The sequence below is a fragment of the Panulirus ornatus genome, chromosome 16 (genome assembly GCF_036320965.1).
Source record: "Panulirus ornatus isolate Po-2019 chromosome 16, ASM3632096v1, whole genome shotgun sequence".
Lineage (NCBI taxonomy): Eukaryota > Metazoa > Arthropoda > Malacostraca > Decapoda > Palinuridae > Panulirus > Panulirus ornatus.
In genome coordinates this window covers 6,006,836-6,018,319 of record NC_092239.1, presented here as the reverse complement: position 1 = coordinate 6,018,319, position 11,484 = coordinate 6,006,836, and the positions used below count along the sequence as shown (strand labels likewise).

Below are 11,484 nucleotides of genomic sequence, written 5' to 3'. Positions count from 1 at the left end.
TGACGCATTCTTGCGAGGGAAGGAAGAGGCAATCAGGTATCAAAAATGGACCCACACACACACACACACACACACACACACACACACACACACACCTGCCCTTAAAAATTTTACGAGGGTGTAGATCGCCTACAGGCACTTCGAGAAAGAGCAGCAGGAGCAGCAGCTGACCAGCTTGGTGTGTTGTGGGGCGGGCGGTACTGCCGGGTGCCTTTCCGGCCCCACAGCTCGAGGTCCTGGGGTCCGAAGTGTGGCCGGGTTGTCATTACACAGGACAAAGACCCGGCCGCTGGCGCCCCTCTCGCCGCCTGGGTTGTGGCGCTGTGGTCGCTCACGATGTGTTCCCTTACTTTCTCTCTGTCTGTGACGGCTGGAGGGCACGGAGGAGCGGAGGGGGAGTTCGGGGAACCCGACCACCGACCGGACGGGGTTCGAACCCGCGGGCGCGGGTACGACGTCAGGGGAAAAAGAGAGGGAGCCACTCCCCATCCTGTCCTCTCCGTGTAAGATGTCGTCAGGCACCGAGCGAAGACAGTGCGACGAGACGTGGAAAAATAAAAATAACATAAGAATCATTTTCTATAATAATCGTATACTGCCATAGCACATCTATGTCGTTGTTTGCCCCCATTACGCAATTTACTTGACCCATAACTGTAATTTCGTTATGTAAGAAAATAAAGCTTTATCATTTCAACGTAAACATTATCACATATACATTGCTCACAGATGAATAAAAAAAAACATTATTACATGTACATTGCCCACAGATAAATAAATCATTTATCCGTTCATTTATCAGAGGGTCGGTTCACTTACTCGCCTGCATTAGTTTTCAAACCTGTGGAGGTTGGATCTGATACCATGTCACTCAGAGCAGCCACGGTCGAAGGACAGCAGGTACACAAGCCAAGCCGTGTCCCTTTCACTCACTCACTCACTCACTCGTCCACTCGCACCCTGACAACATGCACGACCCTCTAGAAGAGAGCACGATGGTACGACCCTCTGGTTCTGGTGAGCTAAGGACCCGGAGGCCATGATAAGACAGCCCAAAAAAGGGTCGTACCACAGTGCTCCAACGGTCATGTTGCTCACTACCCCCTCAGGAGTCGTGCCGAGAGGTCGTGCCACCGTTCTCAAAAGTCGTAGGGGTCGTGCCGTCCTACGAAACCCAGGTGGTGGGGGGGGGGGGGGTAGTAATGCCCGTCACGCCAACCCCAACGACCTGGTGGTGGAGGAGGCCTCCTCCTGTGCTCCCGCATGGCAACCAAGACAACGAGAAACACAACTTAAAAGTCCCAACCTCACAGCGATGACCCGATGTGGCGATACACACACACACACACACACACACACACACACACACACACACACACAGAGCGCTGCCCTTGAACTACGAACGAATCTTGTGGAGAAGGTTTAGACCCTTAAAAAAAATTATATATAAAATGAATACTGACTTACAATGTCGATGAAACGCAGCGAGTCTGAACATGCAGTTCATGTTGGATACAACTGGCGCCAAGATATGGGTTGCTGAAGGCCACATGTCTTCCCCCTCCCCTCGTGAGGAGGAGGGAGATCATAATACACTTCTGAGCACCTTCAGCCACGACAAGCAAGCTAGGGGTAAAAAAAAAAAAAAAAAACCCTACGGCTCAGAAACATCAACACCCGACCGTAGGTTTCGCTGCGGGATAGAGAGGGGCGCCTACGCCCGCCCGCGGGGTACTGAGGGAGGAGAGAGAAAGTATCGTAGACCTGGGCGAAAGGGACGGGAGGAGGGGTATGGGGTGTGGAGTGCACCACAGGGCGATCATCTCCCCTTCCCTGAGAGTAGGAGTGGGGTCATGTGACACATCGGCCGGAAATCATCGGGACTAAATGTCAAGTAGCGACTTGACTTCCGTTACCATGGTTCAAGCATCACACTGACACACACAAACACACACACACACTATTTACTGCGTTACATCACTGTATAATCTATGCTCAGCGGTCTTCCACATTCAATCTAGGCTAATAAAAGCGAGACGAGCTGTCACGTTATAGAGAGAGCCAAGAACAAGAGAATATACACCATACTATCTCTATCCGTTTTCCATGAGCTCTGTTTTCCTCCAGTCCCAACAAGAATATTATAGAACCATTTCTATAATTTCTATCACAGTGAAAAATATAATCAGTCAGTGTCATTCACAGGTGAAGTGGAGGAGAATCATAAAAGCTTCTGTCAAGTTTGATCCCACAGTCTTGAGAGCCCGACGCTAATTTTGAAGACTCTGATCTTCCTCGTTCGATACCAAGCTGCCTGGCCGGCTAGCGAAGCCACCCAGCAAACATCTCCAGCGTTGCAAAATTAATGCGACCCTTTTATGTCTTCGGCTGATCCGTTGGCAAAGACCACATAAGACTATGTGACTATCTTCATACAAACTGTTGATTTGTGTATGTTCCACACACGCACACTGTTTACGGGTTTATATTATTAAATTGTTGAGTTGTGTGTATTCACACAAACTGTTTACGGGTTTATATTATCAAATTGTTGAGTTGTGTATATTCCACACTAACTGTTTACGGGTTTATATTATCAAACTGGTGATTTAATGTATATTCTACACAAAATGTATATCTGTTTATATTATCAAACAGTTGATTTGTATGTATTCCACACAAACTGTTTCCATGTTTATACTACCAAATGTTGACTAGTCTATCTTCCATACAAAATGTTTACTTGTTTATATCATTGCCTTTAAGAAAGGCAACACAACCTCCTACCCCATGGCAACCCCACCATTTTAAACCCCCCTCCCATGGCAACCCCACCATTTTAAACCCCCCTCCCATGGCAACCCCACCATTTTAAACCCCCCTCCCATGGCAACCCCACCATTAACCCTCCTCTCCCCATCTCCCTCCATGATCACTATACCATTTCCATCCCTCTCTCTTTTTTTTCCCCTAAGTATTTGCTGAATAACGCTAATGAATACATCAACCCCAGGATGAGGGGTAGCATGAGCCGCCTCACTGGCCAAGCATGTGCTTGCCTCTGCTCGCCGCGTCAGCTCTGACGTCAGAGGCGATCAGTGGATCTGATTGGCAGGGTTCCCCGGCGTCATCACCAGGCGGGCACCATGATCCCTGCCTTCATTTCTTTCACTTGTGGAAGACCACTGAGGCAGCCACACTTATGGTGGCACTAACACAAGTAACTTAAACATTTATACTACTACTACTAATAACACTAATAATATAATAGCAATATGCTACTAATAAAATATAGATACAATTTTATAATAATTCTTATTATTATCATTATTATTATTATTATTATTATTATTATTATTATTATTATTATTATTATTATTATTATTATTAGTAAGACGTAACAATAATAATTTTGATAATCAGAAATACAAAATAAAATCTAGATATTTGGAACCTTATATATTTGCAAACATTTTTTTTTAATTGTGTGTGTGTGTGTGTGTGTGTGTGTGTGTTCAGTAGAGGGAAGGAGTTCTACACTCGTGGGGCCTCATATCTTGGACCTTTTTTATAACAACTTTTAAAGTTGTTGCACGCTGGCGACATTTTGCAAATTCATAACTCACAACACTTTATCCACTGTTCTTCATCAGTTATAAGGCCTTCTTTATCCACTGTTCTTCATCAGTTATAAGGCCTTCTTTATCCACTGTTCTTCATCAGTTATAAGGCCTTCTTTATCCACTGTTCTTCATCAGTTATAAGGCCTTCTTTATCTACTGTTCTTCATCAGTTATAAGGCCTTCTTTATCCACTGTTCTTCATCAGTTATAAGGCCTTCTTTATCCACTGTTCTTCATCGGTTATAAGGTCTTCTTTATCCACTGTTCTTCATCGGTTATAAGGCCTTCTTTATCCACTGTTCTTCATCGGTTATAAGGCCTTCTTTATCCACTGTTCTTCATCGGTTATAAGGCCTTCTTTATCCACTGTTCTTCATCGGTTATAAGGTCTTCTTTATCCACTGTTCTTCATCGGTTATAAGGTCTTCTTTATCCACTGTTCTTCATCGGTTATAAGGTCTTCTTTATCCACTGTTCTTCATCGGTTATTCTTTACTGGTGTTCATCATCAAGTTTCTTAATTCTATGTTATGGCCTCGGGCTGTTCTATCCTGGCATCTTTCCCAGAACTTCCTCACGGCTCACACTATCAGACTGGCTGAGACACTGGAAGGCTGTGATCAAGTCACGCCTTACTCTCTCTCTCTCTCTCTCTCTCTCTCTCTCTCTCTCTCTCTCTCTCTCTCTCTCTTTGATTCAGATCTCTTAATTCGGGTACCATTTTTTTTTTCTCTTCGACCTCCTCTGGACCTTCTCTGTGAGATCTTTGTGCTTAGCTTAAAAGCTCGACAACCAAACTTGAGAAGCATATGTGTGTGTGTGTGTGTGTGTGTGTGTGTGTGTGTGTGTGTGTGTGTCTGCTGAGTCATGGCAGGCAGGACGTGGGGTGTGGGTGTGGGGCAGGGTTTACAGACAGAACCCCCACCCCCCCCCACAGGAAGCCTCTGGGAGCCAACATTACACACACACACACACACACACACACACACACACACACACACACACATACAGTTTTTCCCCAACATGATCATTACCAGCTCTCTCCTCCCCACCCAACCAACGACACTGGACGAAGTTACTCGAGTCTTATCCCTCTGGTTATATATATATATATATATATATATATATATATATATATATATATATATATATATATATATATATATAGATAGATAGATAGATAGATAGATAGATAGATATAGATATATGGTATTTCCCCTGATGGTGTGATTATCACACGAAAGTGCACTTGGGAACTTCTCGTGTTTCATTTCTTTATTCCCTTCTCGTCTATAGTGGAAACAACCTACGAAACAACGTGAATTACTGACACCTGTACAGCTGCCTGTGTGGACCTACTTACCTAACCTACCTACAAGTATCTAAGACGTGGCGCGCTGTCGGGAGGAGGCGGGCGAGGGAAGGGATGGACGAGCGCGCGTCGCCCACCGTGTATCCTGATTGCTTGATGACGCGTTTTTCTAGCCCCGACACGTGTCCGTTCTGGTCTCATCTGGCAGTGCTTTTAGCATTGAAGTCTATTTTTAGATATTTCTGTGGTCACTCCTTCTACGTATACATCCTTTTTCCCTCCATTATATTTCGCCTGGTAAAACAATGAATAAATTTACCCACTACCATTTTATATTTTTAGGCTACACTCAAATATTTTGTTTTTTCACTTTCCTTTTTTGACATATATCAAAACATTCTTGATGGTTCAATCTTTTTTTTTTTTAAGTTTAAGAATATTTCCCTTTATAGCTTGTGCTTGTTGTCATCTGTGGCATATCAACCTTACATCCCTCTCTTCTCTCAAGGTTACATAGATCCACTCTCATATGCCTCTCGTGACAATACATAAGCTCCAGACTCACAATTTTGGCTTGTGAGGCGTTTCCTCACCCCTGAGTCTATGATCAATTTTAGACTCGTCTCTTTCTTTCTTTCTTTTTCTTCGTTGATGACCATACACCATGGCAGTGCTCAACCTTGTTACACATGTGATGAACAGTTACACCAAACGTGTTTTCTCTCTTTCTCTCTCTCATACCACGAACGACTGTTTTCATTACCCGGCCCATTACCTAATCTACTCACTGCTCATTTCCTGATATACTTGTTTTCATTTTTTCACTGTGTTCTCGTCACTCTTAAGTTTAGTTTCGTGATCACTCCCTCCCTCGTCTTTAGGTCATCTCAGCCAGTTTTCTGTTCTTCTCCATCCTCAGTAACTGCTGTAATTTGAATCTTCGTCAACATCTTAAACGTCTGATGCTTTTCTCCTCCTCTGTGTCCCATGCAGTTCTTCCTCCCTCCATCTGTACACAACATGAAACCATCAGTTCTTCCTCCATCCATTTGTACACAACATGAAACCATCAGTTCTTCCTCCATCCATCTGTACACAACATGAAACCATCAGTTCTTCCTCCATCCATCTGTACACAGCATGAAACCATCAGTTCTTCCTCCCTCCACCTGTACACAGCATGAAACCATCAGTTCTTCCTCCATCCATCTGTACACAACATGAAACCATCAGTTCTTCCTCCATCCATCTGTACACAACATGAAACCATCGGTTCTTCCTCCATCCTTCTGTACACAACATTTAACCATCAGTTCTTATGGCACGATGGTCTCCTTCCTACCCACGTACGTAGCCTGTTCACCTATTGACCTACTTTGGTAACATCGCTGCGGTGTGTGTGTGTGTGTGTGTGAAGATTCAACACAAGGTCAAAGGTCACAAGTGAGCTTAAAGGGCACATCTCTAGCCCCGATGACTATAACATTTTTATTTCCAACAGGTTGCCGGCACAGCTATAGGATATGAGTGACCTTTCCAGGCGAGCGAGGGGTCAGTCAACACTGCCTCCCTCCCACCTGTTGTGTGGCACCAGCTGGTGTGTTGCAGGCTTGTGTTGAGGCGCGCCCCCTCCCTCCCTCCTCCTACCCAACACACTCAAGGGAGACTTGTGGGAATATCATACAGGTATGTATGTGCTGGATGGGCATCCACCTCTCTCTCTCTCTCTCTCTCTCTCTCTCTCTCTCTCTCTCTCTCTCTCTCTCTCTCTCTCTCAAAACTCTCTCTCTCCCATCTCGCGATCAATAGGTAGAAGGGAGGTGTGAGTGGTGTCACCCCTAAGCTTGCATATTGTTCCTCCCTCTCGGGAACCGTGTGTGGATGAGACCTAAGCCCGTGTGCATAAGTCTGCGTGTTCCACTATGGTAAAGTCAGGCGTCTGATCGAACTCTGTCACATACACTTGTTGGCTCATTTCGCCCACGTCCCATTAATGGAGGCGTTACCCTGGTCTGCAGAGGTTCTCCTGGCCTGCAGAGGTTCTTCTGGTCTGCAAAGGTTCCCCCTGGCCTGCAGAGGTTCCCCCTGGTCTGCAGAGGTTCCCCCTGGCCTGCAGAGGTTCCCCCTGGTCTGCAGAGGTTCTTCTGGTCTGCAAAGGTTCCCCCTGGTCTGCAGAGGTTCTTCTGGTCTGCAAAGGTTCCCCCTGGTCTGCAGAGGTTCTTCTGGTCTGTAGAGGTTCCCCCTGGTCTGCAGAGGTTCTTCTGGTCTGCAGAGGTTCTTCTGGTTTGCAGAGGTTCCCCCTGGTCTGCAGAGGTTCCTCATGGCTTTCAGAGGTTCCCCCTGGCCTGCAGAGGTTCCCCCTGGTCTGCAGAGGTTCCCCCTGGTCTGTAGAGGTTCCCCCCTGGCCTACTGAGGTTCCCCCCTGGCCTGTGACATCCGTAAACCACCATCTGTGCCACACCAGCCACGGACGGACTTCCATCCGTGGATTATCAATCATCAAAGCATGTCCGGCCCCCACGAACTATATGCCCCCAGCAGGGCAATACAACCAACACTACCAAGAACATAGAGAGAGAGAGAGAGAGAGAGAGAGAGAGAGAGAGAGAGAGAGAGAGAGAGAGAGAGAGAGAGAGAGAGAGAGTTCCTGGTATGGGAATTTCCCTTTCTTCCCCCTCCGCCCCCACCCCCTCTTCCCCGCCACATTGGGGGGGGGGGGCAGACTACCACATGGGCGGGGAGGCGTCGTCAGGGGGGGTCCTGGTGTTTCTTTGGTCCTTGTGTGTTCCTAGGGTACGTCTTCCTCAGGTCCAAGTGTTCCTCTAATTCAAATATTTTCCTGGTCCAGTTGTTCCTCTGGTCCAAGCGTTCTTCTGGTCCAAGTGTTCCTCTGGTTCAAGTGTTCCTCTGGTTCAAGTGTTCCTCTGGTCTCACTGTTCCTCTGGTCCAACTGTTCCTCTGGTCCAAGCGTTCTTCTAGTCCAAGTGTTCCTCTGGTTCAAGTGTTCCTCTGGTTCAAGTGTTCCTCTGGTTCAAGTGTTCTTCTGGTCCAAGTGTTTCTCTGGTTCAAGTGTTCCTCTGGTTCAAGTGTTCTTCTGGTCCAAGTGTTCCTCTGGTTCAAGTGTTCCTCTGGTCTCACTGTTCCTCAGGTTTGAATGTACCGCTGGTCCTGGTGTTCCTCTGGTTCAGGCGTTCCTCTGGTCCAAGTGTTCTTCTGGTCCAAGTGTTTCTCTGGTTCAAGTGTTCCTTTGGTTCAAGTGTTCTTCTGGTTCAAGTGTTCCTCTGGTTCAAGTGTTCCTCTGGTCTCACTGTTCCTCAGGTTTGAATGTACCGCTGGTCCTGGTGTCCCTCTGGTTCAGGCGTTCCTCTGGTCCAAGAGTTAACCCTTAAGCAAGACCCTATCATCTGCCATATTGCTTAATACTGAAGACCAGCCCACTCTAATACTACAATGACCAGATAGATAGGTAGACAGGAAGACAGATATATTGATCGAGAGACAGACAGATAAACAGACTGATGACAGACAAATAATTAGACTGACAGATGGACAAGTCTTACTTATACACTACAATGACCAGATAGATAGATAGACAGGAAGACAGATATATTGATCGAGAAACAGACAGATAAACAGACTGATGACAGACAAATAAAGTGAAATCACTATACTTTAATACTTAGACTTATTACTACAGTGTATGGAAATTGCCTCATCATACGGAAAACATTATGATACCACGAGTATAAAATTCAATCCCTCCCCCCCAAAAAATAAAATATCATGATCTATAATAAACTTGTAACGTGACACACAGCTCCTCTGGGTAATGGCCACGATCATGCTCTATCATTATCCTTTTTATTCTACCAACGCAAGAACACAACGTGATGAAAGTGTGCAACACTTGCCAGCGTGAGTGTGATGCCAGGAGCATGGCAATGTCATGACCAGCGTTGCCAGCGTGAGTGTGATGCCATGAGCATGGCAATGTCATGACCGGCGTTGCCAGCGTGAGTGTGATGCCAGGAGCATGGCAATGTCATGATCAGCGTTGCCAGCGTGAGTGTGATGCCAGGAGCATGGCAATGTCATGATAAGCGTTGCCAGCGTGAGTGTGATGCCAGGAGCATGGCAATGTCATGTCAGTGTTGCCAGCGTGAGTGTAAGACCCCGGAGCATGGCGGCTACCAGCTAGCTTACGTCCAGTGCAGGGGGACATAGGAGCATGGACGGCTCCGCCTTCAGTCTCAACCTTGTCACCAGCGACCACAACCATCCATCAACGTCGTCGCCTCCGGCAGTAGTAGCAGCAGCAGGGGGGAGAGAAGCCACATCAGTAGCACTATGCCCCAGGCTGGCACTAACCGCCTCCTGACGGTGACGCCCCCCGGGAGGCCGATGGCTCTGTCTGGTCCGCAAATTGCTAAAGAAGAAAGTCGGGGGGCGGGCGATGATGGCTGACCATCTGTAGGGGAGGGAGGAAGGAGGAAGAGGAGGGTCCGGCCCTGACCAGACCACACGCCTCCAGCCCTCCGTAATGAGAGACCCTGTCTCCCCCACCCCTCCACACCACACCATGCTTGGCCCACAACTTTCATATAGAGATAATTTCTTCCCCACCCCCATCCCACGAACCATACAGCCCTTTCTTTCCCACCCCCATCCCACGAACCATACAGCCCTAAAGACAATAACCATACAACCCTATAGACAGTAACCATACAGTCAGAAACAAGTAATAAAAAAAAAAGAATATGGACAGCCCAAAAACATGTATTACATTACGGTAATAAATGGTCAAAAATAAGCAAAAAAAATTACATGTATGTAGACGGCAGAGCACAAGTAATCTACTTCGGTGTTGAAGCACAGTCTTCGCTGCACGAGGTCAGTCCTCAGGTGGCTGGTTTTCACACAGAAACTACGGGAGCAGCAGCTAGAACCCCATGCTTGCGGGGTCCAGGTCTTAACTGGTCGGGGTCCCACACACGGACACTGCTCACGAGACCAGTGACCAAGATGATACCTGCTGAACACAGGGAAAGAGAAACATCATCACCGAGAACGAAATGGAACGGTTGAAACAAGACGAAGGGGGAAAGAATTAGTGGAGCGGTGGGAAGAGGATTTTCATTCCACTCCGGTTGAGAGAGAGAGAGAGAGAGAGAGAGAGAGAGAGAGAGAGAGAGAGAGAGAGAGAGAGAGAGAGAGAGAGAGCGGAAGAGGCACCACGCCACCGCACATGTGCAAGATTTACCCCCATCCGGAGCCAGTGAGGTCCCTGCAGGCCTCAAACAGCTGCTCAGAATAATAATAATAATGATAACCGTGGGACTCATTCACTGCCCCCAGCTTCTCTGAGGCAGATTTAGTTACGTTCATTATGATGGGGGTTTCCAAGAGAGAGAGGGAGTCGAGGATGGGGTTTCCACGAGAGAGAGGGAGTCGAGGATGGGGTTTCCAAGAGAGAGAGAGGGAGTCGAGGATGAGGTTTCCAAGAGAGAGACGGAGTCGAGGATGGGGTTTCCACGAGAGAGGGAGTCGAGGATGGGGTTTCCAAGAGAGAGGGAGTCGAAGATGGGGTTTCCAAGAGAAAGGGAGTCGAGGATATAGTCATGCCAAGATGATCATGTCAGGCCGAAGTGAACTGTGGCGGTGCTTTGATATTCGACACCAGGACACGAAGGAGATCTAGAGATCTAGAGAGAGAGATCTAGAGAGGGAGAGATCTAGAGAGAGAGAGAGAGAGAGAGAGAGAGAGAGAGAGAGAGAGAGAGAGAGAGAGAGAGAGAGGTGTGGGGTGGGAATGTGGGTTCTGTATCGTTAACCAGGCGATGCTGCACCGGTCCAAATTAAGAAGGATAATCATGATATTCAGTACGAGAAAAAGAAGCGAGGAGGGGAGGGAACACGACCTGAAAGTAGTGTGGGCAGAGTGGAGCCGTCTGGGTTAACAGTCAGTCGGGTTCGGTGGGCGATGATGGAGGAGGAGAGATTATTTATGGACGTAAGGAAGAGGAAAACAAAGTGATGGGATTCAGTGAGCAGGGAAGACACTCACGCGGAGACACGCTCCGCTTCTGAGGCGACCGCTGGTAAAGCAAGTGCCATCAGAACATGACTGAGAGGAGGATGGATTATAATACTAATAATGAAAATAATAATAATAATAATAATAATAATAATAATAATAATAATAATAATAATAATAATAATAACAACAACAACAACAATAATAATAATGATAATAATAATAATGATAATAATAATAATAATAATAATAATAATAATAATAATAATAATAATAATAATAACGGAAGCACCTATGGGTATATGGCCACCCACATGTAAGGGCCTGGGAGCCCTAGAGTCGCCGCCAAAGTTTTACAACCACAAAAAAAAACGAGAAAAAAATATCAGCAAAGATCCCGAAGGAGGTGACGGGCGATGAGGCAGACGTGGCAGGCGAGGCGAGGCCCTGGACGACACCCACCCGACACCCTCTCCCCTCGCTGACACCTTGCACGACCATCGTCAATATCTGCA

At 46.8% G+C, this 11,484-nt stretch overlaps 1 long non-coding RNA gene across 1 annotated transcript in view; it reads right to left on the bottom strand.

The window, feature by feature from the left end:
• Positions 1-9,765: 9,765 nt before the first annotated feature.
• Positions 9,766-11,484, bottom strand: part of LOC139753948 (uncharacterized) — a 150,730-nt gene continuing 149,011 nt past the window's right edge. The window contains exon 3 of the long non-coding RNA XR_011713788.1: positions 9,766-9,964. This is a non-coding gene — a long non-coding RNA (uncharacterized lncRNA). The remainder of the gene's footprint in view (positions 9,965-11,484) is intronic.